We start from the raw sequence: 26502 nt of genomic DNA on the forward strand, positions 1-26502 counted from the left end.
CAAATACTTGCTGAATAATTACTGTGCACTGTTGTTGGTCTGAAGCTCATCTGAGAGCACTTTACTCAGGTCATTCAATGTCTGAAATTCAAGATCTGATGGTTAGTTTGAAAATCAGGGCTCTTGTGTCCTACTCCCAACTCTTCCACTGACTGGCTGTGTGACCAAAGACAAGTCAATTCTCCTTTCGCAGCCTTAGCTTCTCCCTCTTTCAAGTAGGGATAATAATGATCCGCTCCTACCTACCTCACAGTGGGTGGAGGATGGGAATCCATTGGAGAGTGTCACTAGGAGTAGTGCATAATAGGAAGTGTCCTATCACGTTTACTCAGAGCAGATTATGACATAATAGAATAGCTGAAATAGTCTATTTCATTTGTATTTTTTTTATTTTGCAATTGTTAAGAGCAGCAACTACTTAGCTCAGACTGAAGCATCTTATCTAATGTTTGTGATCTAAGTGTCTCCTCTTTGTGTGTGATGAGACAATTTAACACACTGTGACAAACAGGAGATGCTTTTGTTTTGCAACAAAATATTTTTGCAAAGAACTTTCATCCCACTTGTTTTGATTTCAAGAAACAAACTGGTTTAGTCTGAAGGGGATTTTCTGACATTGAGCAGGCGCAGTGTGTCCCGTGACACCCGCCTGCTATACGGCGGCCCCTGCTGAGGGTGCCCTTGCTGCAGCTGGTTCTGCTGGCGCCCTGTGGTTGCCCTCGTTCGTCCAGGAACAAGCCTCAGGTGAGCTGAAAAGAATCCTGTCCAACCGAGTCTGGCAGCCACCATCATGTAGCCAGAAGTCCCCACACCTGTCGGGGAAACAAACCAGCCACCAGAAAGTGGTCCATTGTCTCACGCGGTGCCAGAGCCTGACACAGCGCCCATGGGCAACCTTTGCTCTGCACACGCCGGCCGTGCACACGCCGACCGGTTCCCATGAAAGATGTGTCACTGCACGTCTCGGTACTTAAAAGGTACCTGTGCCACTGGCAGATACTTTAAGGCTCCCGGCAGTGAGTTCTGGGGACAGTTGCTCACTTTCACTGAATGTAACTGTATGTGCAGCTCTGTGCAGTCACATTTGATAGAAGTTTGGTAATTATATTATACAAGAGAGTCAGGTAGAGTGTCTACTACCACCACTATGTTTTGTCCCGCGAAGCCTTTACAGCCATTCTGAGGGGAAATGGGCCCTTTTCCCACAGAAATGGTCTATAGGGGACGGCTGCAGGCAGCAGGTGGAGAGATAATCTCATCAAAATGATTTGACTCCTGGGCAATGTAAGCAAAATCACTAAAGGAATGTCCAGGGTTTCTATTGGAACTTAACTTGCCTGCCCCTGGCTGGCTCTGGTTGTACAAGATGGACGTGCAATCGGGGTACAGTTGTGTTAAAAAGAGTAATCGCAGTGCAAGGGATGTTAGGCAAAGGAGAACTTTGTGTGTGATGATGTAAGGTTTTAAGGACCTAAACTGACACTGATGGTTTGTAAAACTCTTGTTTTGAAGGTTTAAGATGAATTGGTTTGGTTCTGGTTTGTTGGGTTTTTTTATAATGCCACTGAAAATCCATTTGAATCATTCAAAGTGGCAAAACTGCCAGACACCTTTTGCCAGACACAGGTAACTAGTGTTGTTTGGGTTTGGGATTTAGCATTTAACCCTTGAGATACCTCACTACTCTATAAAGTTCAAGACCAAAGTTATGGCTGTAGTAAGGGGCAGCCAGAACCAGAAGAATGGAGAAAGAAACATTGGTTGGACAGACGGACAAACCGAATAATTAAGCCTCTGTTTAAAAAACCCCACAAAAACGCTTAAAAACATTAAAAGGAAAAAAGGGGCAAAATGTTTCCCTGTTTACCAAAATACCTCAGCCTAGCTCTGCCCTTGGGGTTTGGGGGTGGGGGCGCCGATTCCAGGGTTTGCCTGGGGCGCCAGGTGCTGACAGCTAGTCCAGGGCTGCCCCTGCCCAGAGGCCTTTATTCTTCTAGCCTGTGAGGATGGGGGGGCATCAGGAAGTTGACCCTTCAATCCCACACACAAAAGGCCCTTCTGAGGAAAGGCAAAATCCTGAAGAGAAAAAGTAACATCAAGGAGGACTCCAGAGACAGAGCTTTTGAAGACCTTAGGGAATAGTTAAGAGCTTGACCAGAGACTTGAACCCTGGACCCTCAGATTAAAAATCTGATGCTTGGCCCACTGAGCTAGCCAGTCTCCTACAGAGAGAGAGTAAGCAAGTTCATGCAGAGGAGAAATTACTGAAGAAAAAGAGCCCAGGAAACAATAGAGGAAACCTGCTGGTCTCTCTCTCTCTCTTCCCAGCCCTAGCCCTGGCCTGCTCCTCCCGCCAGCGCCCTGAGGCATTTTGCCAGCACCATGCCCCAGTCAGCTCCACCCTCCCCAAACGCTGGAAGACCCAGCTCAGGAACCTGGCCACTCTTACAGCCGCCTCTTCTGCCCTGACCAAGAGGGAGGAGGATTGAGTCTTCCTCCCTCAGGCCTGTGCTTCAGCATCCCTGGGGAAAGACCAATGCCGCCAAAGTGACTTTGGGCCAGTAGGTCAACCAAGAGGGCGGCCTCCCATGCCTGGCTGCAGGACTCAGAGTAAACCCAGCTCCCATCCTTCCCTATAGGGCTCCAGACAAGGCCAGCCTGCTGGATCCGGCGTCCCCTCTGGTGCGCAAGTCACAACAGCCAGCAGGAAAAAGACCGGCTCCCGCATCATTTGAAAGAGCAAGACAAAGCCTTGAAACTCCTCCTATGTTTAGGTACGAAGCAACAGGTCCCAAATTCCCACTGAGATCTGAGCCCAGCTGGCACTAGTCAGTGTTCTGACAGCTGAACTGGCCTGCACAGCAGCTTAAAAGCCAGCTGCTAAAACTAGGGCTCAAACACTGGACCCCCCAGTTAAAAGCCTCATGTTCTTCTCACCAGCAGCTTCCTCTCGCAGGACTCTCTTTCCTCATCCATCAACTATAATCCTGATCTACCGCATCTGTGGGGCCTGCCCTGAGTCCCCACATCCCCCTACTTTGTCTTTGTTCCCTGCAGGCTGCAAAAATGTCAGGGGAGGTCACCCCCTCCCTTCACTCGGTGCTCCCGCTCATATCGGCCAGCTGGAGCCTCATCTCCTGGAACTCAGCCAGCTGTCACTTGATCCGGTCATACAGTGACACGCTGACTGGCTCCCCTGCCTGGATGCTCTTGTGGAAATCCCACAGGCGACGCTGCAGGACTTGGCACCATTGGTTTCTTTAATGTTGTGGTGTTTGCCTGACCACTGGAACAAAGCCACTAACTCCTCCCTCACTGACTCCCACCAATCCCCCTGGTTGCCATAGAACCTTCTGATGCTTTCCCATTCTGCCAACACCGCCAGGCCTCGCCCCCGTGCTCCTTTATATTGCAAGCTCTGGATGTTCAGCTTCCAATGTCCTCTGCCGTGGGTCAGGGAATTGCCCACATTGAGCACACGGTGAGAGCTGCGTGATCTGAACAGTCCATTGGCACCACCCTGCACTGGGCTGTCGACGTGCTCTCCTTCATGGAAATCCGGTCAATGCGACTCCTGGCCTGTCCCTGCAGAAAGGTGTATCCCCTCTGCGGCTGGTGTGAGCTCAGGTCAGAGGAATAGGAGGTTACTGCCCACCCTCCACTGGTTCTGCTACAGAGAAATACGTCCTCTAAGCTGACCTCGCTACAGACCTGCGCCAGGTAGTGCTCATTGTAAAAATATTTCCTCTGACGGTCGAGAAAACGGGACCAGCGGTTCTCAGGCCGGCTGAGACAATTAAAATCCGCCCCAACACCAAACACTGTGTGGTCCAGAGGAAGGGAGCCAGTTCCTACCATAGATCTTTCCTTTCACACCTTAACATCAAGTGCCTCCTCTTGGGCCTCTGAATCCCTGCCACATTCCAGGTGCCAGATGCCCCTTCCCCAGCACTGTTGTCACTCAGCTTTGCAGAGGAGCTTTCCTCCCAAGTCCCTGCCCCCTCTGGCACCATCTCCAAGGGCCGTCCTGCCTCACTCTGTTCCCGCCATTTTGGGTCAACAAATAAGTCATGTGGGAAAGACAGCTCCCATCTCTTGTGCTGTACAATACAGCACCATGGTGCTTAACAGCACAGGTCAGGTGGGCAAACTAGGGGGAGAAGCCCATGCTCTCTTTTGTCCTGCTGGGGAGCTCAAAATCAGGTACTTGCCTCAGATAAAGGTGCTGCTGCCTTCCTAGAAAACAAGCCACCCCTGCACAAAAAAGGGATGAAAGGGCCTGCCAAAGCCTGGGATTGAAGCAGGGAATCAACACCACAAAAGTCAGGAATCAGCTCAGGGTACGGTATAGCATACGCACGCAGTGGTTAGACAAGCAACAGCAAGGAAATGGACTGGTATGGAGTGAAAGTTCTGTGGGAAGGAACCGAAAAGAGCACCGGGGCTGTGGTACAGCGCTTGCATACACTTTCTTTGGCCTGTTTTGCTGGAAGAGTTAGCAGGGCGAGATGGTTAGTCACAGGTCAGTGGGTAGGTTGATGCAAATTCTGGACTCTGGAACCAGAGCTGGGCTGGTGGAAAGAGGGTCACGACTTTGGTAGCACATGCACCACATGCACCACCACCAACCTTTGCTACCTCACTCCATAAGCCCGCACACAGAGCAACCTTTTACCTCTCGGGACCAAAATAGACAGTGAAAGAGATGGAATGGCATAAGCTTAGGGCAAGCTACTGCATCACCAACAACAACTCTAAGAGATTCAAAAATGCCTCTGTCTTTACACACCAGGGACAGCAGAAAGGAAACGAAAGCAGCAGCAGACAAGCAAACTAACATCCATTTCTACCTGCCCCCAGGTTTTGGCGTTTGGAACCCATACCCCTTAATGGTGAGGACTTTCCAGGCCAGGGTGAAGCTTTCAGGCCTCAAATGCCAGGTATAGTTGCTCTGTCCTTGATCCAAAATAAATGGGAAAATACACTGGATTACTCCTGCCCCAATAACAAAGAGACTGGGGATCCCACAGCAGCTGAAATGACCATTTGGACAAGCTCTCCCATCATGCAATCCGGGGTGGGTGTGACCATGCAAATGACATCACCCCAAAAGGCATTGACAACACATCACCAACAGATGGCAGGGGAGAGTTCATACTGACCCTGCTTCAACTAGATTGTGGCAAAGATTCAAAAACACTGAACGTTAAAACTCACCAAATGCCCGTCAATTCATCCTCATCGTCGTATCCGCTCCTTATACTCCGCTCCTGAACATAGCCCTCACATGGACAACATACCCTCCTAACTCAGTGTCTGTACGTTAACCCTTTGCCCCCCAGTCGGGGCCATTGCAGATTATGTATTCCTTATGCCACCCGATCTTAAACCGAACTTCACACCCCTTGAGTAGTCTGTACGTTGTTCCCTGATCACCAGAAACTTCTACGCCTAAACACTGTACCATACACTTTTTTTTCTTTGAACATCATCTTAATAAAATGTTGACATTTGTTTGAGATCCCGGCTCCTGTTCCTTTGCAAGGCGTGTGCGTTTGCTCGGTATCTCAGTCTGCTAATACTGCGGGGTGCGGGTGGGGGTGGGGGTGGGGGTGGGGGGGCGATTGAGCCAGAGGCGCTTGCCTGCTGCAGACACGGATCCAAGGCTGAACCTCGTCCCCCACAAGCTGAAGGCTTAACTGAAAACAGTTTAAGAAGTGCTCCCGTCTCCGGCATTCAGCTACCCAGGTCCCAATGGGGTCCAATCCCCAAATAGATCCCTTTTATCCTGTAGAAGCTGTACAATCCTGTGACCAGGGCAGCTGCCTAGCAGCCTGCACATCTGCCTGCCAGCGCGAGAGCTCGTAAGGCACTAATCCGGATAGTGGGGTGGGGGTGAAAAGCCAGCAGAGTGGTGCAGCGGGAGCGTGCTGGGCCCATAACCCAGAGGTCGATGGATCGAAACCATCTTCTGCTAAGTGTGCGCTTGATCCTTTTCTCTCTGGGCCTTCAAGCCAGGCAGTGACTAGCACAGCACTGAGAGCCTGGGCCATGAGGCAAGAGGTGGCTGAGGCGAAGCGGCGGCCTGCCAGGGAGCTGCCTGGGCTGAAGGCAAGAGGCAGGCCTGGGCGTGGCGAGGGCCTCCTGTCCCGGAATGAGGCCGCAGTGCTTCCTGGTCCCCTTTTCCCACCCACACCGGCAGGCGGCTGCTGCGGGAGAGCACGAGGGAGGCTCTGGGGGCGCTAGGCAGCGCTGTGTGTGTGGCTGTCAGGGGAAAGAGCTGAGGCTCCCGACTCGACCTGCCATTGACTCGCGTGGCTCTGCGCGCTGTCAGCCGGGGCGGGGCGGGCCAGGCCGCGGATGTGACTCAGGCTTTGGCCGCATGGCCGTGCTTTCCTGACAAGGCATGAGGCAGGCCAAGAGCTTTGCACAGCATACAGGGAAGTGGGAGGGAGGCGTCTTTGAGCCGGCCTGTCTCCTCCGCTTCTCACTTGCCGCTTGGGCGGAGGCGGGAAGGGAGCGAAATGTTCCCAGGTGAAAGTTTTTGTGCTCGGCCTTGAGGATTAAGCCTGAGCCTCCGGCACGGCTGCTGGCAGATGGGTTTCTGAATGGCATCCAGTCCGCTCTTCAGGCCACCAGCTGAAAGCACTGAGGCCAAGGGGCAGCAAAATGGGACCTTTGAGGCTCCCCGCAGGCCTCGGGGAAGCAGCACGGGCTTATCCCTGCTACGTCCCTGGGTGGGCTCAAACCACCATCCTTTCGGTTAACAGCCGAACGCGCTGACCCATTGCGCCACAGAGACACAGACGGGCAAAGCTGGATTGAGCACAAACGTCGGGAATCAGCTCAGGGTACGGTATAGCACATGCATGCAGTGGTTAGACAAGCAACAGCAAGGAACTCGACTGCTATGGAGTGAAAGTTCTGTGGGAAGGAACCGAAAAGACCACCGGGGCTGTGGTACAGCGCTCGCATACGCTTTCTTTGGCCCATTTTGCTGGAAGAGTTAGCAGAGCGAGATTGTTAGTCACAGGTCAGTGGGTGGGTTGATGCAAAATCTGGACTCTGGGACCACAGCATTGTGGTGGGGGGGTCGCACAACTTCTGTGACACATGCACCTCCTCTGCAACTAACCTTTGCTACCTCACTCCATAAAACCACACACAGAGCAACCTTTTATCTCTCAGGACCAAAATCCACCATGAAAGAGATGGAATAGCATAAGCGTAGGGTGAGCAACTGGAGCACTAACAACAATTTGAAGAGATTCAAAACTGCCTTTCTCTTTCCACACCAGGGACAGCAGAAAGAACATCAAGCACGTGCAGCGGTCCAACACACATTCATTCCTTTCTCTTACCCAGTTTTGGCGTTTGGAACCTATGCCCCTTAGTGGTGAGTACTTTTCAGGCGAGGGTGAAGCTCTCAGGACTCAAATGTCAGGTAACAGTTATTCTGTCCTTGATCCAGAATAAACAGGAAAATACAGTTGATTACTCCTGCTTCCTCTCCCACAATGCTCTGCTCGCATATATGCTCATGTGGCTCCAGCCCTCCAGTCGGGCCCCTCCCGCTGCCTGCCTGCCTGGCCCGGTGCACTCCCCTGGACAGCCCAGGCTCTTCAGCGCTAAGAGCCCACCCGCCAGCCCCACCAATAGACCATGACCAAGTGCTGCCCGTCCCCGCCGGGGCCTCTGCTGGGCCCAGCTCTCCGCGGCAGGCGGGCCGGCGGCTGCGTCAGGGGCTGCAGCCCAGCTCAGAAAAGGAGGGGGCCCGACAAAGCTGGAACCTGATTTCAAGAACACTTCAGTGATGCCCGAGAGTCGTAGCTGGGTCCAGTCCCAGGAATGATCAAACCTGAGATTTAAATCGGTTCAAAGAAATGCTCTGCCGGTGCCCCTGACTCCCAGCCCGCAGCCCCTGCTGTCCCAGCCCTGAGCTCCCAGTCAGCGCTCTGCCTGTGCCTCTCACTCCCAGACCACAGCTCTGGCTTGTCGCTGGGGCGCTGGGCAATGCTGTGGAAGTGTGCTATACACAGCCAGTCCGGATTCTGCGGGAGTTTCCTTTCTCTGAGCAGGCTGTCTGCAGGGCAAGAAGCTTATATAGCTTCAACCTTCCTGGGTCTGACCCTTGAGCATTCAGTATCCCTGTCCCACCAGCCACATCCTGCTGTGTGACTGCACATGGCTAAGCAAAGAGAACAAACCCCCAATCCCGCCTGTGCTTTGGGAGCCAGGTTTGCGGTGGGAATTCTGTAGTTCAGATGACTTCATGCCTGGGCATTGTGATTCTTTACCAGTTTCTCTGGCATTGGGGCAATTTTGTGTTCACAGCTGTGATGGCCAAGTGGTTAAGGTGTTGGAGTTGAAATCCAATAGGGTTCCTTTGCGCAGGTTTGAATCCTGCTCACAGCGAGGCCTGTGTTTTAGCCAGTCTCTCACCAGGGCAACACCTCTGTACAACCCCCTGAGACACTCTCAATTCTCTCCCCAACCCAAGTAAATCCTGTTCTGCTCCTTTCATCGAGATCCCGGGGACACCACCTCACACTGTGTCCCTGAGGGGTCAGGCAAACTCTCAGCACCTGTAGCCTCTGCCACTCACCTAGTGCCCCATAGATCAGCCATAGCCCTGGTTCTGCTCCTCTCTCTAGGGTGTGAAAGGAGCCGAGTCAGTGACTCCATGGGAGCTACGGGGCTGCAGAACCAACAGAGAAAAAATAGGTGCTCAGCGCCCACTGGCAGCCAGCTCCACCCCCCCACTACAGGCCTTGCTGACAAGCTCCTCCTCTTCCCCTTCAGCACCTCCCACCTGCCAGTGATCAGCTGTTCAGTGGGGTGCAGGAGGCGCTGGGCAGGGAGTGGGAGGAGAAGGGACAGTAAGAGGTGGGGGAGGGAGAGGAATGGGGCAGGAAGGTGAAGGCTGGGAAGAGATGGGACAGGGGTGGGGGCTTGGGGGAAGGGATGGAGTGGGTGCGGGGCCTGGTGCAGAAATGGGAGGATTTGTCCTGGGCCCTGCACCCCTCTAGGGCCGGCCCTGAAGGGAAGCATTGACTATCACAGTGACAATAAAACTGACCAGCATTGCGGGGGAGGCTGAGGGAGATCCGCACTCACCAGGTCTCTTCTCTTCCCCACGGTGAGCCAGACACTGCTCTCTCCTGGCTCTCACTCTAGCAGCTGGACGCCAAGGAGCCATTTCCCCACAGGAAGTGCATTGAGTGCCCCTGTGGTGCTGGGGGGCTGGCGCTGCTGCTGCCTGTGGGGCTGGCAGGGGGGCTGATGTCTGCACAGACTCTCAGCTGCCAGGCCGGAGGGGGCACTTGGGACCTTACCAGACTGGCTCAGTGAAGACGGGGGGTTGACAGAGCAATACAGACGCTCTCCAGAGCAGGGAGCAGCAGCCGCCCATGCAGCCTGGCAATGAGCATTTCCCACAGCCTGGAGCCCAGGGGGAGGTGGCAGCTGCTGTTCCAGCTCCTGGGGGACAGGCCCTGTCAGCCAACAGCCACTTCTTACTCCCCACAGCTAAGGGCGCCAGGTTCCTCCGGTGGGGGTGTGGAGCAGCCGTTCGTTTTCCTGTTCGCACTCCTCTGCAGTGTGAAAATCGGGGAGGGGAGGCAGAAGCCCCACTTCCCTCCCGAAATGACGCCCAGTGGGGGAAGCCAGGACAACAGAGGCGGGCGGCAAGTGGTGGCCAGACTCTCACCGCCAGGGTCTAGTCTAGCTCAGGGTCCAGCTCAACTTCCTCCCCGCACCACTGGCCCCCACTCCCCTTCCACCACCAGGTCAACCCGGGCACTAGGGCAGGAACGGGGTGAGGCAGCAAGTCAAGCTGAGCAAGGCAGGCAAAAGCGAGTCTTGTCTTCATGGGCCGCTCACAATGACGTCCTTTTTGTGTGCAACTGCTGCAAAAACATCCCGAACAGAGAAGTAACAGGCCCAAATAGTCCCCAACAGCTGCCTAAGTAGCTCAGTTGGGAGAGCGTTAGAGTGATGATCCAAAGATCCCTAGTTTAATCCCAGGTTTTGGTGGATTATTCATCCCTCTTTGTGCAGTGATGGCTTGTTTTCTGGAAGCACAGCAGTGCCTGCACCCAAGGTGAGTCTCTGAGCTTGGACTCTGCAGTAGGAAAAGATACTGTGGGCTTCTGCCCCTAGTTGGCTGGCCTGACCTTTAACAATGAAGGACAGGAGCTGTCTCTCCTACATGAGTTATTGGTGGACCCAATATGGCAGGGAGAGAGTGAGGCAGGGTGACCCTCAGGAATGGTGCCAGGGGCCTGCTGGGCAGTGACAGGCAGGAATAGGGGATGAAAACTCTTCTGTGCAGCTGAGCGAGGGCAGTACCAGGGAAGGGGCGTCTGTGAAAGTGGCCATGTGGAACACGGCAGAGGTTTGGGGGCCCAGGAGGAGGCACTTGATGTTCAGTGCCTTGGAGCAGCTGGGCTTGGACAGGGTGGGTGTACAGGAAATGCACATTAACAAGTGTAGGATAGCTTGATGGGCAGAGGGTGATTGGAGGAAGGGCCCATCTCTTTGGTCCTCCAGGCAAGTGAAGAATGATGGCGTTGAAGTCTTGTTCTTCACATTCATGGTGCGAGTACAGAAGGGGCTGGAGCTCAGACCAGGGAGGTCATTACTGGTGGGCTTGAGCTCCATGGCACTGGTTACTGCGATATTAGTGTGTATGGTTCCCAGTTAAGGCGTTAAAGGAAAGTTCTATGGAAGAAACTGGCTTCCTCTGGACCGCACGGTGTTTGGTGTCGGGGGCGGGGTTTCAATTGTTGCACCGGCCTGAGGACTGCTGGTCCTGTTTTCCCGACCGTCAGAGGAAACTCTTCTATGATGAGCACTACCTGGTGCAGGTCTGTAGTGAGGTTGGCTTAGAGGACGTGTTTCTCCACAGTGGAACCAGTGGAGGGTGGGCGATAGCCTCCTATTCCTCTGACCCGAGCTCACCCCAGCCGCAGAGGGGATACATCTTTCTGCGAGGACAGGCCAGGAGTCGCATTGACCGGATTTACGTGAAGGAGAGCGCGTCGACAGCCCAGTGCAGGGTGGTGCCAATGGACAGTTCGGATCACACATCTCTCACCGTGTGCTCAATGTGGGCAATTCCCTGACCCAGGGCAGAGGATATTGGAAGCTGAACATCCAGAGCCTGCAAGATAAAGGAGCAGGGGGGCGAGGCCTGGCGGTGTTGGCAGAACGGGAAAGCATCAGAGGGTTCTGTGGTTACCAGGGGGACTGGTGGGAGTCGGTGAGGGAGGAGTTGGTGGCTTTGTTCCAGCGGTCGGGCATGCACCACAACTTTAAAGAAACCAACAGTGCAAAGTCCTGCAGCATCGCCTGTGGGATTTCCACAAGAGCATCCAGGCAGGGGAGCCAGTCAGCATGTGACTGTACGACCAGATCAAGCGACAGCTGGCCGAGTTCCAGGAGATGAGGCTGCAGCTGGCCGATTTGAGTGGGAGCACGAAGTGAAGGGAGGGGTGGCCTCCCCTGACATTTTTGCAGCCTGCAGGGAATGGAGACAAAGCAGGGGGATGCGGGGACTCAGGGCAGGACCCGCGGATCCGGTAAAGCAGGACCACAGTGGATGGAGGAGGAGAGAGGGTCCCGCGAGAGGAAGCCACTGGTGGGAAGCAATAAGTGCAGAGTGCAAACCAGCCAAGAGTCACAGAGGTCTAGACAGTGAAACAGCAGCAGGTCCCATGTTGTAATGGGCAGCACTCAGGACTTTGAATCCTGGAATCTGAGTTCACATCTCAGTGGGACCTCCTGGAGATATGTTAGCTTGCTGCAAAGCCCTGGAGCTCAATGTGCTTGGCTACCCCCTCACAGGGTGAACTAGAGTGAGTTTTTCCCCTCATGCTGGGTGATTGATGCCCACTGGAGATAGGTCTTTGGTCTGGTTCAATGGATTGGCTGCTATAGGTTGGGGTCCTAGAACTTAACAGTCTGGCTAGAGAGTCCTGTGGATTGATCATATGGTTGTTTCTCGCTGCTTCACCTGATGCCCACAACTTTGGTCCCTGCAGCTGCCACACTCTTCCTCTTGCCCACATGGCATTTAAAGGAAGGAGGGCCAGGGCCAGGCTTAATAGTCAGGAGGGAGGAAGAGTCGCAGGCTAGAGCCCAACACACCTTTAACAAGGAGAGATGGGAGCTGTCTTTCCCAACATGGCAGGAAGAGAGCAAGGCAGGGTGACCCTCAGGAATGGTGCCAGAGGGCTGCTGGGCAGTGACAGGCAGGGATTGGGGATGGAAGCTCCTCTGTGCAGCTGAGCAAGGGCAGTAGCAGGGAAGGGGCATCTGTAAAAGTGACCCAGCAACACCTCTCCTCCTCTGGGCACCTAGGACAGAGGCGGCTGGTGCTGACAGCTCCAAGGGAAGGCTTAAAAGCCACAGAGCAACCAAGGGCAAGAGGAGGGGAGAACCATGCCTATGAGTGGCCAGCAGACAGCCACAAAGACACCCGGCCAGCCTGCTCCCTGCTCCCTGGCATGCCGAACCCCCACTGAAGGCCACCCACAGACCAGCATTCATTCTGTGGCCAGCATCACAAGGTGGTTGGAAAGCAGGTGGGGCTTCTGACCGTTCCCACTGAAGGGCTCCTTTTGGCGGTGGGGCAGGAGATATTTCCCCCAAGAGGCTCTTTCCCAGCTGCTGAGAAGCACAGAAGTACCCGGTGTTTGCTCTTGCGGTGAAAGGGGTTAATATGTTTAGGCGGCCTGGCTAGCTCAGCTGGCAGCACCTCTGGCTCTTACTCTGAAGGTTGAAATTACAGTTCCCTGTTTGGGTGCTTGGGGCTCCTCTTCAACAATACAACACACAATCTGCTTAAGCCCCCACCCAGTAACCTGGGGAAACTAACCCTGGCCACTGGGTGCCTCTAAGAGGTGATACTTTCCCCACTCACAACCACTGAGTGTAGAAAAGAAACTTTATGAAAAAGGAGGAAAATCACCTTGTATTAACTTGGGAAAACACCACAATCAGGATTCATAACACAACACTATGAGCAAAACACCCACCCACAGTGCGCTGGGCAGTGGCCTTTTGCCTCGGGCTCCTAAATCCAGACACCAGAAGCTCTGTGGATGTGCCCCTCCCTTCACTGCACCTCACCCACAGCTGCTGACCTGGGTCAATAAAAATCCAGAGTTCACCTCTCATCTCCTGGGGGGAAAGCCCCTTTCTCCCTCCGCTGTCTGGCCACATTGCTGGTCACTTGCCGTTCCACCCTGTCACCGCTCTGTTGGCCACCCTCTCTGCTCTGGGACGTCTTGTGATCCCACCAGGAGCGGAACAGGCTCCCTAAAAGTAGCAGCCACCAGAGCCCGAACAGTAGCCCCACCCCTTCCACTCGAGGACACACCCCTGCCCCACCCCTTCTCCCCAAGGCCCCGCTCCTACGCTGCCTCTTACCCCCAGACTCCTCCTCCCGCTCACTGCTCTCCGTCCCCTCCCCACCCTCACTCGCCCTTATGGTCATTACAAAGTGGCAAGGCAGAGCCCTCCCATTTTTAAAAGTCCTGGGGTGTTGTTCCCCCCTGTCCAGGCACCCCTGGGGCCCTGCACTTCACACAGCTCTCCCTGATTTCAGCTGTTAGTGAGGGAGCCTCACTGCTAGCGCAGACTGGGCAGTTTCTTGCATGAGAGACACTGTCCCAAAGCAGGACTAATGCTTAGAGCTGGTTCTCAGTGATTTCAGATCTGTTGGTCTGCAGCAAGACTCTCCATTGAGTCTTAACCAGCTCTGTTATTACACAGGGAAGAACAAAAGGGTCAAATGGGGCCTGGAACCCTTAAGAAGAATCCACCCCACCAAGTACCAACACTTGTCACTACCTGCTCTCAGCCCCACTGAGAATGTTTTAGGGTCACTCCTTGCCTGTATCAACCTAGGGGTCTTGGAGAATCACATTTAGGAGGTGCTCCAGTGGTGCAATATGTTAGCAGACAGTACTTATAGAGCAGTGCTGAGAGGCGCTGTGATGAGGTTGTGAGTTCAAACCTCACCTAGACCACTGGTTTTCATTAACCAAGTGGTGTCACCCCCTCATTTGGCCTGTGGAATGTAGAATCCCAGCCCAGGGGACCCTGAGGAGGGGAGGATTCAAAAATGCCCCCTTCACTTATTACCTCCTCTCCAGAGCACAGGTCAGAATCTACAATCCTTTCTCCCCCACCAGCCCCTGTGCCAGGATCCCTCAAGCAGAACCTAGAGTCCACCATGGCGTCTGTACTATTGACAAAGACTAAGTGAAAGGGACAAAACACTCAAATTCCGCCTGGTGCGAGGAGCCAGGTTTGCTCTTCAAATTCTGTCGTTGGTACATTTCCAGGTCTGGGAATGTCCCACAACAGCATTTAATGGGAAGCTGCCTGCAGAACAGTTACACTGCATAGAGCTCCTGTGGAGGAGGGGTGGGAATTAGTAATATTTTGAGGATTGTTTGGGAAATGAGCCTTTGCTGACAAGGTTTGTCTCTGTTCCTATTGCACCTTCAGGTGTTATGTTGAGGGATCTTTAGTATATTTTTGTGAGGTTAATAACTATCTCCTCAACTTTATTTACTCAACTTAAAAATTGGTGTCACCTGATTTTAGCATCTCCCTGTGAAATTACAACTGACACGTGTGGCTTTCTACAGGGGGTCATGATGTTAAAGTTGGGGAATTCAGTCTCTGTACTTGTGGGGTCGGGTTGCTTTTTTACAGCTGCCTCACTGCCAGGCACACCGGGCTGTTAGCTGCACCCACGGTCCTTGCCAGGGGCCCCTACTGAACCCTGGGCGGCTGCACTGCAGTGCTGGGGTGACTCTGCAGGGGGAGAAGCTGCTGTGGAGCAATGTACAGCAGGTGCAGGAAGGAGACGAGGTCACTATTCACATTCTGAACTGCACAATTTTCCAAATTTGGGAATAGATTCATAGACTTAAGGTCAGAAGGGACCATTATGATCATCTAGTCTGACCTCCTGCACAACGTAGGCCACAGAATCTCACCCACCCACTCCTGTAACAAACCCCTAACCTATGTCTGAGTTATTGAAGTCCTCAAATCGTAGTTTAAAGACCTCAACATGCAGGGAATCCTCCAGCAAGTGACCCCGTGCCCCATGCTGCAGAGGAAGGCGAATGTCCGAGAACAATTCTAAGGGGACGGTGAATGCAGAGCAATGACACTGGCGACGCCCAGACCTCCAATGGGGGCAGCGTGGAAATTAATAATGGGAAGATCATTTGTGAAATTAGTCATCACTGACAAGCTTTGTCTCTGTTCCTATTTCATGTGATGGTGTTAGTTAGAGGAATCAGTACAGATTTTTACTATATTGATTAAACACTTAATTTGATTTAACCAAGCCAAAAACTTAGTGCCACTTATTTTTTCTCTGTCCTAGCAAGAATGAATTGAATTTCGTGACTTTCTGGAAAGTGCAGCGAGATTAAATGTGGGGAATTCAGTCCCTGTGTTTGTTAGCTGATGTTTTCCTTTCACAGGTCAGTGCCTGCATTGAAATACCAAGAGAGATCTAAGGGCTGGTGTACACTGGGCACTTCACTAGCAGAGCGATGTCTCCCAGGGTGTGAAAAACTCACACCCCAAACCCATATAGTTAAGGTGACCTAAGCCCTGGTTAAATAGTGCTAAAGAAATGGAAGAATTGTTCTGTCAATGCAGCTATTACAGGGATGGGAAGACCCCTCCAGTCACTGTCTACTCCAAAGTGCTATAGCAGTACCACAGCAGCATTTTAAGTGCATACAGAGTGAAAGTAGATCTGGCTCCAGTTTGCACTCTGGATGCTCATGCACTAAGACTACAATAATCATAACAACAGTGCAGTGCTTGCATAGTTAGAACCCGCGCGGGGTGACCCCAAAGGATTTCTAGTCCATCGCCTTAACCACTCAGCCACAACTACTTGATGTACATGTGTGTCATTACATGATGATTCTGTTCTCACTGAATTGTCACTTCAAATTGTTTGCCCAGACCAGCTCCCCCAGCACACTCACGGCTGCGCATCTGTGTAAGTGTGTCCTTGGGTGAACAGTGAGAATTCCTGCCCATTTCCCTTCCCGCTGGAGCAGGATGTGTTTGTGTTAATGACATTGCTGTAGATTGTTGTTCATTCCCCACTCTGGCAATTCAGACAGTCCCTTTCCTAGTCAAATCTCCAGCACATCGTTCCAATAGCAGGCGGCAGGATTTCTCTGGGGCACTGAAATTTTTTCAGTGGGCTGGTGCATGAACTCAGCCTTGCATTCCACCCTTCATGTTTCATGGACTAACAACAGCAGCAGAAAGAAAGAGCCGAGCCAATATCCCCCTGGCAGGGATGCAGGTGCCACGTCCCCTCTGTCTGACCATCGCATTGCAGGAGAGAAGGGTTCACTGGAATCGAATGCCCTGGCTCAGACCAGAGACACAGGGAGGTTTTGCTGTTCATGGATGTGTGCAAAGGAAATTGTGTCTCTGTGTGAAATGGAGGCAGGAAATGAAACACCCAATGCCCTAAGGAATGTGGGTGAAGGACTCGGGCTGAGCAATGATTTAACAGGGGTTTGTTTCAATTTATTGGCCTGATTAAAACTATGGCGAAAAGCCCCCTGTACCAGGGGCTGCGGGACAGGACAGGCAGTTCTGCGCGGAGTGTTCAGAGCAGCCTCGTATCTGCCCTTTCTCTGCACCGCCCCTCCTCCCAGAATGCACCAGGCCCTGGACTGAACTCTTCCCCTGCTGGCCGAGCTGGTTTCGTTTGCTGTGATCCTGTTGGCTTGGCAGGGGGGGAAGTGACAGTCCCACCCCAGAGCCAACACCCCCCATCACCCAGCCCCCTGATCCCCAGCAGTGCAGGTCAGCCAGGAGCTGGGCCCTGCCAGGCACTCAGGGGCGTCTTCCCTGCAGCTGGGGGCTCTCCCCAGCGTGGTCTGTGGGAGCTCGCGCACTAACGGGGCAGCGGCAGCAGCCGCGTGGTGGGTTGGGCTGGTGACCCGGGTCCATCTCCTGGGGTCGGCTGGGTTCATGCTCAGGCGACTGGCCCCAGCCACCGGCCGAGCCCCACGGCCACGCTGCTGCTGTTACCGCACTAGCCCCTCACGCCCCCATTCCCTCACTGAAGCCAGGAGGTTTGCAGGGAGGAGGTGGGAAGGGTTACATCCCAATATCTCAGAGCTGATTCTCCTCGCAAAGGGGTGTGTGCATGTGGTGGGTGCCGTGTGCAACACCCTGTGCCCATGAGGAGGGGACTGGAGCTCTGCCAGCAGGAAGATTTATCCTGCAGGAGCCCTGCCTTCCTCCCCCCGGGGTTCCCCTGGAGCAGAGAAGCTTTGAATCCTCGCTGGAGACTAGAGACGCCCAAGCAGCACAAGCTGCCTGGCAGAGGTTCTGGATCAGGGCCTCACGGGCACATTGGGTTCATTCCCTCAGGGCTGCCCTGCCCAGTGCCAGGGCTGCTCCCACTCCTCCAGCACAGAGGGGGCTGCAGGCTCTTTGCCAAGCTGGGTCCCAGCTCAAGGCAGATTTGACACTAGCAGGGGGCCTAGGTATGTGCTGGTGCTGCTCAGGGAGGGAATCTGGGCCAAAGACTGATTACAAATTGGGTAACACTGAAGTGGGACTAGAAAGACCCTTGCTGGGACGTGGCGGGTAGGTAGCCCCCATTGTGTACCGTGCCCTCGCCGAGAAGTCTCTGGGAGAGTGCGTTCTTCTTAATGGGCCACCAGCACATCTCGTTGGTCCTGATGTCGGCTGCTCCTTTGTTGATACTGACAAGCTAGTTGTGGGCCTTCCCCACTCACCCCATAGCTCCGGAATGCACAGACAGCAATACTGGTGTGGAAGAAACGAACTCCACTCTCAGGTTTCAAGATCCTTAAGATCACTGACTTGCCAATGTAATTGTCAGGGGGTATAGCTCAGTGGTAGAGCGTTTGACTGCAGATCAAGTGGTCCTTGGTTCAAATCCAAGTACTCCCTTAAAAGCCTGGTTCTTCAACAAAAATAATTGCATATCCATTTCCATTATGTTCAGGAGCTCTAGGGACGCCTGAAATGAATGGAAACACTCAACATTTTCCTGTGCAAATACATAAAAACCTAGCAAACATGTCCCTCCGATGAAAGCAGTTCCAATCCTCTAAGTGTCTAGTTTATGTTTTCACCAATTAAACAAAGGCCCACGAAGACACATTTGCAGGTCCTTGGCCTCCACGGGCTACAATGTGCAGAAGAACAAGAACCACATCCACTTGGGAGGAATGGACTAGTCTGTATTACATTTGGTAAGTAAGTTGCCATTGGGACTGAAAATTCTACTGGAGGTGGACAGGAGCCTGTTGCAAAAATAAAATAACCAAGATTTACCAAACTCCCTGTTACACATTCAATCCTCTCTTTTTTCTATTCTATTAAACTGGGAGCAAGTTACCAGTGACCCAGAGCTGGGGTGGAAGGAGGGTGCAGGTGGGGGTAGGAGCCCAGGGCTGGGGCAGCAGGGGGTGTGTGGGGGAGAGCCCAGGGCTGGGGTGGCAGGGGGGTGAGGGTCAGGGGGTAGAGCTCAGGGCTGGGGCAGCAGGGGGTGCGAGTGGTGGGAGGCCCAGAGCTGGGGAGGCAGGGGGTGCAGGTGTGGGGAGGGGAGAGCCCAGGGCTCGGGCAGCAGGGCGATGGGAGGGCAGACAAAATTTTTTTGCTTGGGGAGGCAAAAAACCTAGAGCCAGCCCATCCTCCACCCACCGTGAGGTAGGTAGGAGCGGATCATTATTATCCCTACTTGAAAGAGGGAGAAGCTAAGGCTGAGAAAGGAGAATTGACTTGTCTTAGGTCACACGGCCAGTCAGTGGCAGAGTTGGGAATAGGACCCAAGAGCCCTGAATTTCAAACTAACCATCGCATCTTGAATTTCATCCATTGAATGACCTGAATAAAGTGCTCTCAGATGAGGTCCAGACCAACAACAGTGCACAGTAATTATTCAGCAAGTATTTGAGGAGAACTGCAATGTTAAAGAGAATCATGAACTGCTCAGAGACCATTAATGCAGAGAAGCAGCAAAATTCATCGAACATAGAACTGGTTATGACTTATTTACTTGGTCTTCAAAGAGAACAACAAGGAACTGAGTCTCCTCCCTGTCAATAACCCCCTGCTCAGCCAATCAGGGTAGAGACCGAGGACGAGAGGCTGAGGGTTCTCACCAGAGAGCCCAAAGGATGGCCCAGGTCACCTGTGGGGATCACTGCCCGAGCACTATTTCCGCCCCCCATTTTTGGGTGGACCTCCCACAGTGGGAGCTGCAGAGCACTCCCCCACAATACACACACACACACACACACCTCGCTCCTGGTGTTGGGAGGGGAACAGGAGAAAGGACAAAAGAAGCAAAAGACAAAGAGAAAGGAGGGAGGGAGGGATGGAGGAAAAGATGAAACAAAAAGGACAAACCCTAATGTCCCCAGTGATTCTGAGGGACAAAATCCCAGGTAGCAGAATAAAATTCTGCCTCCTTAAGCTCGTGTTTTCCATGCCTAGAATTCAACTGCCACCAGATGGATCAGACTGAACAGGTTTCAAACCTCAAGGAGGCTCTTACCTTCTAAACAGGGACAGCTGTTTTCTAGTAAAATCAGGAAAAGGGAAGGAGAAAACTCGAAAGAGGTTCCTCCTGGCGCTCACGTACGTGAACCCGAATACTCTCTCAGTCCTCAAAGAGAGACCTGGAGAAGGAGACTTGCTGAAGCAAAGCCACAGGGGTCTCTGAGGTTTCCCTGGCCCCTCACCCCTGTCCTGCCTGGCTGATGTCAGCATCTCTCTGTGAGGTCACCACCTCCCAACCACCTTTGACCAATAGTCTGAGGTCCTGCAAAAGGCCTTTGTGATGTCACTGCCACACCCCTCCCTTGCTGTGCTAATGTCCTGCCCCTGGCCAGGCACTTTGGAGGTTTGAGCTACTCCCTGTGGATCACCCCACTCAAGGAGCGTTCGTTCTAGGCAGCAAGCCGGCTAGACAGGAAAACATCAGATGCTGCTCCCAATGCTACACTCACTTTTTCTGAAATTAGTCGACTTTATGGCCAGAAGAGACCATTAGAGCATCTAATCTGACCCCCTGCATATCACAGGCCTCCTGTATGACACAAGAGCTACTTTTGGGGCAAACATTCCAGAAAGGCATCTAGTCTTCATTAAATGACATCAGGAAATGGCAAATCCACCAATTTCCTTGGTAGCTTGTTCCTGTGGTGAATCATCCTCACTGTTGACTATTTGTGCCTTATTTGTAATATGAATCCTTGGTCTGGCTCCCAGCCCCTCTCCAAGGGTTGCAGCTGTCTGGAGGTGCTGCCTTCCACACCTTCCTCAGTCACAGCTCATTCATTCAACAGGGCAACTGATTACCAAGTGGGGGGAAGATCTTATTCTACTTCTAGCAAAAAGACATTTTTCTTTTACCTTAATTATACTACCTTAGGGGCCTGCTATAACATACTACCAAGGTTCAATATAAAGTGATATACAAGTTATACAAAAATGCATAATGCAGAGATTTATCTACAACTGCATTGATTGACTGCGGTGTGCAGTAATATAGTGATCCCTGGGTCTTTGAATGAGGCTTTATACTTCGGGACGGAGGGGAGTCGGGGTGAGCGGCGAGTTGGAGGCGGGCGGGTGGGCAAAGAGGCGAGCAGTGAGGCAGCAGGGGCTCTAGGGGCTGGCATGGGGGTTTCTGGCAGGGGAGGGAGGAGGTGAAAAGTGGTGAGTGGTGGGTGGGGGACTGACTAGGAGGGCTGCAGCAAGGCAGCGGGGGGCTAGGGGGTGAAGAGGGGTGTGATGGTGGGGCCGAGCGGGGAGGAGGTGGGTCCTATTTTACCTCTGTGATCTGGTCACCCTATGCGCGCTGTTTCTTTCCCCCTCTACAGGCTTCCACATACCATCAGTGCCTTGCTAGCGGGCCATGCACCGTGAGAGATCTCTTCTCTTTGTGTGTGAGTGAGTGTTTCCCTTGTGCGTGAATTTATTCAACAAAATCTTGAGTTTCGTAATGGCTACCCTGAGTGAAAAGAAAAAGAGAATCAGAGCACAGCGTTTTCAACACTGAATGGACGAATAAATACGTACATACTGAGAATGATACAGTTACTAAAGGAAGCTTTCAAATTGCTAAGGGTAGGTCCATACTTACCCGCCGGGTCAACGGGTGGCGTTCGACTTCTCGGAGTTCGAACTATCGCGTCTAATCTAGACGCGATAGTTCGAACTCCGGATGCGCTCCCGTCGACTCCGGAACTCCACCACCGCGAACGGGGGAGCTGCGGACTTCGACCCCGCGGCGTCTGGACGGGTGAGTAGTTCGAACTCAGGTAGTTCGACTTCAGCTACGCTATTCGCGTAGCTGAAGTCGCGTACCTTAGTTCGACCTCCCCCCCCCCCCCCGTAGTGTAGACCAGGGCTAAGGAAATTGCTGCTGCTGGGAAATGCTTCACAGAAGGTGAGTTTTTTAAAAACTGTATCTTGATTGCTGTATCTGAGTTATGTCCAGAAAAGAGGGGAATATTTGAGAATGTCAGTCTATCACGCATGACTGTACAGAGAAGAATAGCTGACATTTCTACCAATCTAAGTAATCAGTTAAAGCAGAGAGTCAGTGAATTCTGCTTTTACTCCCTAGCTATGGATGAAAGCACCAATTTAAAAGACATCGCCCAACTTCTTATTTTTATTAGAGGTATTGATAATAACTTTGAAATTACTGAAGAACTTGTTGGCATGTGCTCCATGACGGGTCGCACAACCGGAAAAGAAATCTCCAGTGAAGTGATAAAGTCCACGAATGATAAGTCGGGATTAGATTTCACAAGCTTGGTGGCCATTTGTACTGAGGGTGCTCCAGCTATGTGTGGAAAAAATGTTGGTGCAGTTGTTATTCTTGAAGAATTTATTGGGAGACAAATAACCAAACATCACTGCATTTACATCAGCAGATTTTGTGTAGCAAAGTCTTAAAATCTGAGCATGTCATGTCAGTGGTAGTTTCCATGTTAAACTACATCCGTTCTAGAGGACTAAAAACATAGGACATTTAGAGCCTTTCTTGAAGGGGTAGACGCCGAGTGCAGCGACTTGATCTACCATACGGAAGTGAGGTGGTTGAGTCGAGGAAAAGTGCTCCGCCGTTTCATTGCTTTGAAAGAGGAGGTAGCAAAATTCCTAGAAAATGGGCCAGTAAAATTCCCAGAGCTTGAAAATGAGTCCTGGAATCAAGATCTCTTTTTCTTTTGTGATATTACAGCCACCTGAATGATCTCAACATTCACCTTCAGGGAAAAAATCAACTTCTTTTTCAAATGTGCGCAGCAGTGATAGCTTTCAAAATGAAACTGAAACTTTTCAGAAGTCAGCTGTCAAAAGGTGAAATGTGTCACTTGTGCACAGCATATCCCTCAGCACAAACTTGCCGAATTAGGAGAAAAATATGCAAAGCACATTAATCTTTTGATTGAAGAATCTGACAAAAGACTTACTTTGTCTAAAGAAGACGTCCAGTTGAAGCTGATTGAAGATCCCTTTTCTGTGGATCCAGAGGAAGTGCCACTAGATTTGCAGTTGGAGGTTACTGAATTTCCATGTTCGGCAGTTTACCGAAATAAGCACAGAGAAAGCAGCCTGCGGGACTTCTACAAAAGTCTGGACAATGAAAAATACAAGAATCTTATCGAAGTTGCACTGAAAACATTCAGCATTTTTGGAAGCACTTTCATACGTGAACATTTTCCATCATGAACATGAATAAAAACAAGCAACGTTCTTCTCTGCCTGATGACCATTTGGAAAACATTATGAAAATATCCACTTCAAATATGACCCCCGAATACGACAAGCTTGTTGCCGAAAAGAGATGTACTATCTCTCATTAAATTTGCAAGGGAATTATGAAAAGTACAAATATTTTCTTTCAATGAAACAGGTGTTTTTCATTTTTACATAATTCATAAAAAAATTAAAATAATTTTAAAAATTGTTTGCTTTAATTGAAAAATTCTTAATAAAGTATCACCCCCCGCCCCCAACCTTCCCTTTCGGCCCACAGCTGTTTCAGCGGGTTGGCGCTAGGGAAGGAGGGTTTGTTTCCGTGGGGCTGGGCAGTGCTAGGGGGGAGTGTTTCCGCGGGGCCGGGCGGCACTGGGTGGGGTGTTTCTGCGGGGCTGGGTGGTTTCAGCCCTCAGCTGTTTTCTTTGGAGCAATATGGCCCTCACTGCTTTATGAGTTGTGCAGGCCTGATGTGTAGGGCGTTTCTCTTGTGTGGATTCTCTGATGTCTGATAAGGTCTGAGTTCCGACTGAAGCTTTTCCCGCACTCAGGGCATGGGTAGCACATCGCTCGTGTGTGGATTCTCTGATGTGCGTTAAGGGTAGAGCGCTGACTGAAGCTTTTCCCACACTCAGAGCACGTGTAGGGCTTCTCCCCTGTGTGGCTTCTCTGATGTCTGATCAGGTATGAGCTCCAGCTGAAGCTTTTCCCGCACTCAGAGCATGTGTAGGGCGTCTCTCCGTTGTGGATTCTCTGATGGGTGATCAGGGCAGAGATATCACTGAAGCTTTTCCCACACTCAGAGCATATGTAGCGCGTCCCTACCGTGTGGATTCTACGATGTGCAATAAGGTGTGAGTGCCGATTGAAGCTTCTCCCACACTCAGCGCATGTGTAGGGCTTCTCCCCTGTGTGGATTCTCTGGTGTGTGATAAGGTTTGAGCTTCTATTGAACCTTTTCCCACACTCAGTGCACGTGTGGGGCGTCTCACCTGTGTGGATTCTACAATGTCTGATAAGGTTTGAGCGCCGATCAAAGCTTTTCCCACACTCAGCGCATGTGTGGGGCGTCTCCCCTGTGTGGATTCTACGATGTCTGATAAGGTGTGGGCGGTCATTGAAGCTTTTCCCGCACTCATGGCACATGTAGCGTGTCTCTTCCAAGTTGATTCTGTCGCATGTTATAAGGTCTGAGTGGCTACTGAAGTTTTCCTTTGGCCTCTCTTGAGTCTCACAAGAATTGGCTTTTTCTTGGAGTGCACAACTCCCAGAAACGTTCCCTTTGGATCTTCCTGATAACGTTCCATGTGGTTCTCCTTGCTCAGCATCTTCCTGCTGGGGTTTCTGCTCCTTATTCTCACTCCCCATCACATCACCTGATGGGAGACAGAGAGAATCCAGACATAGGTCACTCCCAGAACTGGAAAGAAAGGAAATCTCAGAGAGAGAGATGGATAAAGGAGGAACCAAAATATGTGTGGGAGAGATCAAACCTATCAGGAGCTGATTTTCCCCACACCCTTCCCCAGAGGAGAGAGGAAGGGATCAGTTTTGGTCTGCATCTCACCAGAACACTCAGGGGAAAGCGAGATCGGGGAGGGACCTGCTGCCAGTTGTCAGTCAGAATAGGTGGGAAGCCATGAGTGATTTCTGCCATAATGATTCCACATCTGCAGGGAACAATCATGAACTTGGAGAGCTCACAAGATCTTTGTAGGGCATCCCAAATGTTTCTTGCATTCCCAGACTGTGCGGCCCGCGGGCAAGAGGCGGGGTAGGGCTGCTGGGTTCAGCCCCCTGCCTGGAGGGGGGGGGCACTGAGGAGGGAAGTGCTGGGCACGAGGCAGAGCCAGTAAGTGCCGAGCGAGGGGAGGGGCGCCTGGCCTGGGCTTGAGCTGCAGCTGGGTGTGTGTGTGTGTGTGTGTGTGTGTGTGAGTGCAACCTGCCATGCCCCGACTGCTGCCCCCTTCCCTGGTCCAGGGACCTCCCCCCGGCTCCCTGCGGCCCCTGTGTTTGTGTGTTGGACAGTCACATCCAATCCCTTCACACTGCCCCCCTTTTCCCCTCCCCTTAGTTCATGGGGGGGATGAGTCATAAAAACATTAAAATAATTTAAAAAATTGTTTGCTTTAATTGAAAAATTCTTAATAAAGTCCCCCCCCCCCAACCCTTCCTTTTTGGTCCACAGCTTTTTCGACAGGGCAGTGCCGGGGAAGGAGGGTTTGTTTCCACCGGGCAGGTGGCGCGGGTGAGGGGGGGGGGGTTATGTGTTTCGGGGGGGGGGGCCTGGGCAGCGCTGAGCGGGGGGTTTTGGCAGGGCTGGGGCGGGGGGTTGGCCCTCAGCTGTTTTCTTTGGAGTAATATGGCCCTTGCCACTTTCCAAGTTGTGCAGGCCTGCATAAGGTTTCTCACCCGTGTGCATTCTCCGATGTCTGATAAGGCTCGAGCGCTGATTTAAGCGTTTCCCGCACTCAGAGCACGTGTAGGGTTTCTCTCCAGTGTGGATTCTCCTATGTCTGATAACGGAAGAGTGCAGACTAAAGCTTTTCCCGCACTCATGGCATCCATAAGGTTTCTCACCCATGTGGATTCTCCTATGTTTGATAAGGTTTGAGCGCCGACTGAAGGTTTTCCCACACTCATGGCATGTGTAGTGTGTCTCTTCCAAGTTGATTCGCTCATGTATAAGAAGGTCTGAGTGGCTACTGTAGTTTTCCGATGGCCTGTGCTGACTCTCACAGGCTTTTGCTTTTTCTGGGAGTGCACAACTCCTGGTCTCATTCCCTTTTGATCTTCCTGATAACGTCCCATGGGGTAATACTTGCTCAGTATCTTCCTGCTGGGGTTTCTCCCCATTCTCACTCACCATCCCAACACCTGATGGCAGACAGAGAGAATCCAGACACAGGTCACTCCCTGCACCGGAGAGAAAGGAAATCTAAGAGTGGGGAATGGGAAAAGGGATGAACAGACCAAAATATGTGCGGGAGAGATCAAAGCTATCAGGAGCCGATTATCCCCAAACCTTTCCCCAGAGAAGAGAGAGGAAGGGATCAGTTCTGGGTCCTCATTGCACCAGAATTCTCAGGGAAAGCGAGATCGGGGAGGGACCTCCTCCCAGTTGTCAGTCAGGGTACAGGGGAGCCATGAGTGACATCTGCCTAATGATTCCACATCTGCAGGGAACAATCTTGAACTTAGAGAGCTCACAAGGTCTTTGTAGGGCATCCCAAATGTTTCCTGTATTCATGGACAGTTTTTGACTTGGCTTAACCAATTCCTCACCTGTGCAGGCAGCTCTCAGGAGCACTTTTTTCTCAGAGCCCTGGAGGTCTGGGACCCATGGCTCTTCCCCTCGTTCCAGCTGCGAGATCACATCAGGTTTGGAAACTGGAAACCCTACTCCAGGCAAAGAAAACAAGGGAGGTCAGTGGAATTTCTGGGATACTTGTCACAAGAATAGTCCATGGTTTTAACCCCAGCTCATTTTTAAGCAGTAACGTCCCAAGGCCGGCTTCCTTGGCTCAAAGTGGCAGGAGAATTATTATTATTATAAATCATATTCATTACCTTAGTGGCTAACGGCCAACTAACAGTGTTTCCCCATTGTGCTAGGCAAAGTACAAACAGAGAATAGTAGCTGGGCCATGCCCTGACGAATTTACAGTCTAAATA

General features: G+C 52.0%; 3 non-coding genes across 3 annotated transcripts; 2 read left to right on the plus strand and 1 right to left on the minus strand.

The window, feature by feature from the left end:
• Positions 1-6728: 6728 nt before the first annotated feature.
• On the minus strand, positions 6729-6802 carry TRNAN-GUU. Its single transcript has one exon. It is a non-coding gene; the product is annotated as a tRNA-Asn (tRNA).
• A 1531-nt stretch (positions 6803-8333) lies between these two features.
• Positions 8334-8415, plus strand: TRNAS-UGA. The gene has a single exon. It is a non-coding gene; the product is annotated as a tRNA-Ser (tRNA).
• A 9510-nt stretch (positions 8416-17925) lies between these two features.
• On the plus strand, positions 17926-17997 carry TRNAC-GCA. The gene has a single exon. It is a non-coding gene; the product is annotated as a tRNA-Cys (tRNA).
• Positions 17998-26502: the final 8505 nt, after the last annotated feature.

This window comes from Mauremys mutica, chromosome 22 (assembly GCF_020497125.1).
Source record: "Mauremys mutica isolate MM-2020 ecotype Southern chromosome 22, ASM2049712v1, whole genome shotgun sequence".
NCBI classification, from domain to species: domain Eukaryota; kingdom Metazoa; phylum Chordata; order Testudines; family Geoemydidae; genus Mauremys; species Mauremys mutica.